The sequence below is a fragment of the Myotis davidii genome, unplaced genomic scaffold, assembly GCF_000327345.1.
Source record: "Myotis davidii unplaced genomic scaffold, ASM32734v1 scaffold580, whole genome shotgun sequence".
Lineage (NCBI taxonomy): Eukaryota > Metazoa > Chordata > Mammalia > Chiroptera > Vespertilionidae > Myotis > Myotis davidii.
The window spans coordinates 2259488-2267859 of NW_006293313.1; the positions used below are offsets into that span (position 1 = coordinate 2259488).

The window sequence follows — 8372 nt, forward strand, 5'->3', positions numbered from 1 at the left end:
TCAGCAACATACACAGAAGCACTAGAGGCTTTCCCCCCTCTCCTTCCCACCTCACACTTTGGAAATTATCAAGCAAATCAACTTTCTAATTCAGGGATCAACAGCCTTGGTTTGTTAACTTTATAAGAAAAAATTTTTTTAACAAAACAATGATAGATGCTCATTTATCTACCAGTCACATTTGAACATTGTCCTTTGGTCCATGTCATCCTGGTGGCTGTCACTCACCCAGATCTAAATAACCCAGCAGGAGCCTTGGTCATCGGAGCCAGCCAACCATATGAGGAATTTCCTTTCTTCCTTTCTGCCAGAATGTGCAGCTTCAAATTTCAAGGGAAAAAAAAGAATCCTGGTGCTTCTTATTGTTTTGAAAGGTTAGACTTATCTTTGCCCTGACTAGGCATCTGCTGCGTGGTCATGTTTCCGGTAACAGCCATGCTGGAGGCAGCATCCGCTGAAGCACTTTAGGCAGCTGAAAGTGAAATGACAGCAGTGTTTGCAATAGGTACCACTAAGCTTGGGGGCTGGAGTGCTGGGTTGAGGTGAGGGGAGCAGAGGGAAGTTTTGGGTTTACAAACGTGGAACAGTACAGAGCCTACTGCAACTTACTGCTTGGTATTTGTAAACCACCGTGCTTGTATATCTTTGGATATTAGGAAATGGCCCTAGTCCGGATGAATTAACGTGTTAGGCTGACTACCAAAGTTTCCTCCACTTTCTTTGGCTCCTAGTTTCACATAACAGCAATAGTATACATCAGAAATGTCCCTTTCCAGTGAAATGAGCCTGGATTGTATTTTTAAATCCACAGGTCTCCCTATTTGATAACTTTTATATGAAGTTTTAAATACATTTTTTCTGCAGCATTCTGATTGAAGAAATTCAACACTATGGTTCTTATTGCAGCCACAATTCCATTTCCTCTTATATAAGTAATAGTTTATATTTTCAGTCCAATAGAAGAACCTCACTAAATCCATGTCTCATGTCTGCAAACCTAGTAATTCATAAACCAACCATCAGCAAATTGCTGGTGACTCCAAGAGCTTTGCTCTTTAATATAGTACAGGGCATTTACCAGAAAACATCAGGCACAGTCATGTTGCAATAAATTGATCAAGGCATCAGTTTTGATCAGGTTTGATTACTTGATCATTCCTAAGATTTTTTAAAACTTCAGGAGACCTTTTTGGTAATTCTGAGATTCTTACTCCAGCACCGAGAGTCAAGAGGAATTTACCAAGTGTGTAGAGCTTTAGATGCCTGATTTTGTATGCAGAGAATGAGGGTGGATTTTTAAGGGATGCAGGCAAGTAGATGCTTACAAGTTACAGTGCAAATAGAAAGGAGAAAAATCTCTAGCTTCTCTTAATGTTCATTAAAATGTTAAGATTAGTATTTAAATGCATAGTGGTTTAAGAAATTGTCTTGGTGCAGAGGCATAGATGATTGTTAAAGGGATTTGGAAGAGGGCCTGGTCATGCCTGCACTGGTGAGCCATTTGTGAGTGTTAGTAGTGCGCTCCCTTCCTGAGAATGCTTTGTGATATGTGGAAAGGGGGACAGGAAAGGTGGCATTTCTTTGATGATAGGATGTTAAATGCAAAGGATAATTCTTAAGCAATCTAAGAATTGTACATACACATACAGCTGCACAGTATCACTAGAGAATGGTTATTTTTTCTCTTTAGAAAAACAGAAATGTGTCCTTTAATAGGAATGTAATAATGCTATCATATGTTAAGAGCCTACCCTTAAACATTGTTTTGGAGTGTATTTTATCTTTATAAGACATTGACCAGGACACCATGATAGGGTAAAAACTCTTGCCTAGGTCCATCTTAAGGATCGACTAGGCTCTGTGCTCTACAAAAAGTAGAGTTGAAATGAAACTAAAATCTATAGGGAAACATTCCAGCTGGTAATCAAGGCTTTCAATGGACAGATCTTGCCATAACTAAATAGGTGAAAAGTACAGAATATGCTGCTTTAGCTGGAGCTTTTAAGCCTACCAAAAAAAAATATTAAGTCAGTCCTATGTTTGAGAAGTAGTATGCTGGAAAGTTATTGCTTTGCTAGTTTTCTTAGATTTTATGTGAGAAAATAGAGCTTTTTAAACTATTACCAAATTGTAAAGGTGAAGTGCAGTAATTTCTGTAAAGAGAAACTTTGCAGTATTTGTCAGTACTCTATCCGGGATTGGCAGCAAACACTTTTAATGCAGTAGAGACTGTCCAATATACATGGAAATACTATGAGTGCTTGGTGGGTTCCTCACCTTTTCACTCATTTCTAATAGCTTTTGCTGTGTTAATACTGTGAATAGTGCCTCCAGGTCGTCTAGGACCTCTTCAGCACAATTGTCTTTGCTGGTTCTCTCCTTTTCACTGGTCTAGACTAGAGCCAAGAGGTTCGTGAAATTCAAGTTTCCGAAAGCAATTTTCCCATTTTAACTAGGAGAGATATTGTTATTCTGAATACTTATCCATATTCTTCTCCAGGTTCACTGTGACATTGCCCTAGTTCGTAGCTAACATCATGGGGGAGCATAGGAGTTAGTAGTGTGCTATCTACATCAATGAATCGCTATATTGTTGTGTGCACAGAGGATACCTCTCTTAACAGTGTACTAAATGACTTTAGCTAATGCTGAAAATTATTACCAAATCTTCACCTTGTGAAGGGAACTGCATTGGCAATGAGAGCTGAATCATCAAGTATTTTAATGCCGAGAAATAGCAAACACTGGGCCTGTTTTTATTCATTGAATGGCTCTTCATAGCAAAAGAGCTACCCAATATTCTCAGCAAACTAAGAGAGAGAGCAATATATTCATCTTCTTTCATTCTAAGGGGTACCTTTTATTCTCTCTGAACTCTGATAGCAGTATAAAATGCAGCATTGGCATGTGCAGTGACACTGTACTGAGGCAGAAAGGCTCTTTCTAATAACCTGTTCTCTCTTTACTCAGAACCATATTTACCTCTGAACTGAGTTGAGTTTTATTTATGTAACTTGCAAACTACCCCAGAGCCATTTCATTGTACCAGAGGGTTAAATCTAATTTTGAATATGTAAAATAACTTACTAAAGGCTAAAGATCGAGAACGAAGGGAGATGGCAGTTAAGGGAAGTTTTCTTTCTATTTTGTTTTTTGGTGGTTTTGTTTTTTTGTGGGTTTTTTGTTTGTTTGTTTTTGGGTGTTTTTTTTTTCTTATGTTTCCAGTTCCCTCTACATCTGTGAAATGGGGTTTTCCAAAGATGGTTTAACATGTAGAATTAAACCATTTTCCTCTGAACTTCATAGTTGAAATTTGACCTTGGCTGGAAAGTGGTCTGACCAAAGAAATAGTGAACTTCATCCTTAATAACTGAATAGTCTTTTATCAAGAAGTAACTTTTAAAAAGTGTTAGCTGTTTCTTGACACTGATTTTGTTTCTTTTAACTGGTAAAAACTACATTTTGTTTGACTAGAACAGGGATGGGCAAACTTTTTGACTCGAGGGCCACAATGGGTTCTTAAACTGGACCGGAGGGCCGGAACAAAAGCATGGATGGAGTGTTTGTGTGAACTAATATAAATTCAAAGTAAACATCATTACATAAAAGGGTACGGTTTTTTTTTGTTGTTTTTTTTTTTTTAGTTTTATTCATTTCAAACGGGCCGAATCCGGCCCATAGGATAGTTTGCCCACGGCTGGACTAAAAGATCTAATTTAAAGAAATGAAAGCAATGGCTAATGGAAAGAAATTAAACAAAGACAAAAGTCTTCTGAATCATAGTCGAAAGGCATTTAGTCAGGAAGGAGTTTGAATCCTGAAAGTTTTTTTCCTCTCAGATACAATAGACATAGTTTTTTTCTCTTCCTCACATGTCCTTCTTATCTGTGTACTTATTTGTTTAAGGAACAACAGATAAGTCTTCACTGAGCTTAATCTTTGAAAGCGGGGCTCTTTACTTAGGCCTCATGGGAAAGTGCAAAATATTGAAGTATTTTGGTTCCTGCGAATTAGAAGGGAAAACAAGCAATTAAGTCAGGTTAATCCCTAAATTTCAGAGGCTGTCCCTTTGTAAAGTATGTCCCTAGGACTATGAATTAGATCTGTGTTCAACAAACTGCAGCCCCCTGGTCAAAAGTGATAGTGGACTAGCCTCTTCATTTAAGTGTTGTTTATTGCTACTTTCTTCTACAATTCAAAGTTGAGACCAGATGGCTTGCAAAGCCTGAAAATACAGTATTTACTGTCTGGCACCTGACAGAAGTTTACCAGCTCCAAATTAAATTTGAACGCATCACCCCCCAAATACGTCAGTCCTACCATTTTGCTATTACAAATTCATAAGTCTAAAAGGGTTTTAATTCGTATTGCTATATATGCATGTTTCCCAAAAGAGTTTGCCATCTTTTCCTAGTTCCTTTTCTCACAGCCCTCCTTGTGCTCCTTAATGATCCCCATTGCTTTAAGAGCATTTAGAGTAGTCCTTAGGATTTGACCTTGCCTTAAAGGTGCAGGTAGATTAAAGTTTAGGATGGTTGTTATAGATACAGCCAAGTAATTTTTAAAAACAATCCCCATGCATAATAATGTAAGGTTAAAAGAATACCATGTTTACATAAAATACGGTAAAAAACTGTTTTTATAAGTAAGCTTTGCCATTCCTCTGAGTTAACTTGAAATGCCTTGCATAATGATAGCAAGGGTGAATTTATTCCCACTAGTATTAAAATTGTATTTCTGTTAGGAATAAGTGGTTTGATTCTTATCCAAAGTACTGTTTTTCTAGATTAGAAACCTCTAACTTTTCCTGTATTATAAACCTTCATTCTAATTTTCTCAAGTAAACTTACTCTGTTCCTTGTGGAATACTGAAAAGCCAAATCTTCCTTTTCCCTTTTTAATGAATTTTTTAAAGCATAATGAAACATCTGAAGATTGCTAATTCTTCCTAGACCTATCTTCCAATTTCTATTACTGTATGTAGTTCTTCTGAATATATATTGGGCCATTATATATTTGTTTTGTGAATGTTCATTCTTCCAGTAGCTTATTTATGCTAGATGTGAAAAAATTGGAAATTTTAAAGAAATAATAATAGAATTCTTTGCAAAAGGAGAATATAGTTGTTCCCCATTTGAAAACAATACATGGTCCTCTGCATTAGATGCACTTGTCTGAATAAAGGGTTGTAGGCCACGCAGGTGCAATCCAGTGAATTTGCCTCTCACCTTGTGGTTGTAGCTCCATAACACATGTGAAGTTCGGATGAGTGACCCAGCCACCTGTAGGGCACTTCTTCACCAGGCATTTTATTCTTAGAGTTGCCTTTCTCTAACTCCGAGATTAGTAAGTTCTACATAATACACCCTCTTAGTAATAAGTAATCTTCATCGATAATATTTGCCTACATTTGTTCTGCCTTGTCTTAGAGCACTTAGAGTAATAGTGGGTTCTTGGCATTTTGGACTGTTGCTCTTCTGACTACTTTGAGACTCTGATTAATCTGGGATTTTGGACTTGTGAAAGAAATTGGATTCAGATATATAAGCTCAGTGAATCATCTGCATCCATCCCTCCTTGAGGTCTGTAGTAGATGTCATTTAAATATAAATCTATTTAATATGAGAAACAGTGGAGTTTGCCCAAGTATTATGACTTCTTTGATAATTATCAGTTTTATGTTTTGCCTTCTTTGTTTTCTAGTCTCTTTCTCTGTTTTCAGTCTTTTTATTCTTAAGAGGTGCTTTTCCCAGGGCCAGTCTTTTTGTTTTGCAATAAGTGGGTTTTCTTGCTTAGAACAAGCCAAAGTTGGATCTTTTGAGTGCTTTGAAACACATGACTTAGTTACATTCCAAAGGTATAATTATTGATGGGAACAATGATATCAAACTTAGAAAATATCTGTACAGACTGTCCAGTTTTGTTTTATAAGCAGACTATCTTTTCCCTCAACTGTGAGGAACAATGATGACTTAGAAGGCAACTATTACTTGAAATACATACTGTTTTCACAGAGGGTACATATATAAATAAATTCCTTATCATACATCTTTCCCATTATTTATATAACAAATATCTCCCATCTTAACACAGTTAAGAATGGCCCACCAGCTCAAATAGTGGAAGATTTAAACAACAAAGCTAAATTATAATGGCAGAGCAGTTATGTTAAAAAAAGAAAATACTTTTCTAATGCTTGCTTCTTTCATGTCTACTCAGTCCTATTGAAGTGACTAGAATTCACTATCCAGTTAAGAGAAATATATGTGCAGCATCTCATATGGCAACAGCACAATTTAACAGTACTAATTACTAATTACTGTGAATCTTAGAATCTGAATTAATCCATAATACCAAAAGTCACAGTATCTTATAGGGAAATTTTTTCTATTTTGTGAAATCACTTATCTTAAGTGGTAAGTAGCATACAGGCAAATCTGTGCCATTAAGTAAATATTAAGTACTTTTTGGCACTAGACGATGTGCTTGGAATTTGTATAACAAAGTTGATTTTAGACGTAGTTTAGATGTGGCTTCCTATAGTACTTGAGAGTCCTAAACTTGGTTGGAGTCTGTATGTATTGTTTTTTAAAAGCCTGCACTTTTCACTGTATAGATAAAGGATCAAAAAGCAGGGGACAGAATTAACTGTACTAAGAAAATAACCCTATGAAGTAATAATAGAAGAACTAAAAGTAGTTGACTTTTTTGAATGCTTACTATGTGCCAGGCACAGTTCTGTGCTTCTTATTGATTAACTCTTCTAATCCTGTGACAATCCTATTAGGGTAGATACTGTTATTATTTTCACTTTAGAAAGGAAGAAACTGAGACACAGAGGTTGACCCTGGTAGTCTCATACGAGAGTTGACACTCTTAACAGATTATATTGCCTTTAATAGGTATAATTATACCACACTGTATAGATGAGGAAACTGAAAAGCCCAAGGGTCACACCATGGATAAATTACACAGCCAATATTTACCAATCTGATCCCAAAGTCCAAACTATCTTTACTATATCTTGTTGATTGTTTAATGATAAAGGTTGGGATGACCTGGAATATGTAATAGCCAGTAAGAGTACTACTTATAGTGAACTGTTAATTCAAGAATATGTGGTTGGAAGATCTCTTCAAAAGATAATGCAGTTGATCTCTGCACCGATTTCAAGAGTCACCCATTCAGTAGGTCTAGTGGCAAATGTGTGAATGAGTTACTACCAAGGCATAAAATGAAAGCTAGCATTCTAGATGTCTGTTGCTGTGTGACAGATTACCCAAACCTTCAGTGACTTAAAATAACTACTATTGTATATCTCTCTTGATGTTGTGGATCAGAAATTCAGGACAGGTTCATCTAGACAATTCTCTTGCTTCCTGTGGTGTGACGAGTCAGGTCACTTGATAGTATTCAGCAAGTGGTTGGACTGGTCTGGAGTTTCCAAGAAACCTCATCCACATGCCTGCCACCTTCACAGGATGGTTCACCAAGCCTCCTCTCCCTCGCTGGTGTCTCAGCAACTCTCTATGTGGTCTCTCCATCAGGGTAGTCAGACTTATTCAAAATGGCAGCTCAGGTCTCCAAGAGGCTGGTAGGAGGTGGCATCCTGTTAAAGGCCAGGGTCACCACCATACAGTATTGGTCAAAGAAGTCACTGGTCAGTCCAGATTCATGGGGACAGAAAATACCTTCCCACTTGATAGAAGGTTTGTCAAGGATTGGGGCCTGTCCTTAATCTGTTATAGGTAGCATTCATTTTTTTTTATTGGTGTTGACTCTTCTCTGTTCATTCATTTAGGTCCATTTTTTGTGCCATAGACACCATTTATTATGTCTGGCATTGGCCGGCAAAGGAGCTAGAAGGAGAATGAGACACATACCTGCAACAGATTTCATTATTTACCTGCCTCTGAGTTTCATTTATCTTACAGCAAAATGTCCATTTTTTTCTTTTGTTCCAATTTGTGAGCCTTTGCCCGGTTCTTTGTTTTGTGAAGCCACAGAAACTGTACATGCTGAGACAAATACTCCTGAGGGAGTAGAGAGCTTACTGTTACAGAACTTGAGATATCAGCCGTATTTCAAGTTTACAAATAGGTGAAAACTCCTGTGGCATGGGAAATTTACATGGCTAATGAACCTCTTTCAACAGGAGTTTCTGTTGAGCGGCTAGAAAGATCATATTCTTGAAATAATTGGAAGTTTTGCCTATGTATCCCAGGCCCATCGTCACTGCCACCCACCGGCACTGGCTCAGTTTTGTGCTAGGAGATGAGTAAGTTCGTCCCACTTTTATTACCTTTCATACAGGAAAATCCATGGCCCAATTTTACATTTTGTTAATCCTTTAAAGTTACCAGTTGCTGCCA

At 37.2% G+C, this 8372-nt stretch overlaps 1 long non-coding RNA gene across 1 annotated transcript in view; it reads right to left on the bottom strand.

The window, feature by feature from the left end:
• LOC102763697 overlaps nt 1–8372 on the bottom strand; it is a 20814-nt gene extending 12442 nt beyond the window's left edge. Inside the window, exon 1 of the long non-coding RNA XR_435831.2 lies at nt 8361–8372. This is a non-coding gene — a long non-coding RNA (uncharacterized LOC102763697). The remainder of the gene's footprint in view (nt 1–8360) is intronic.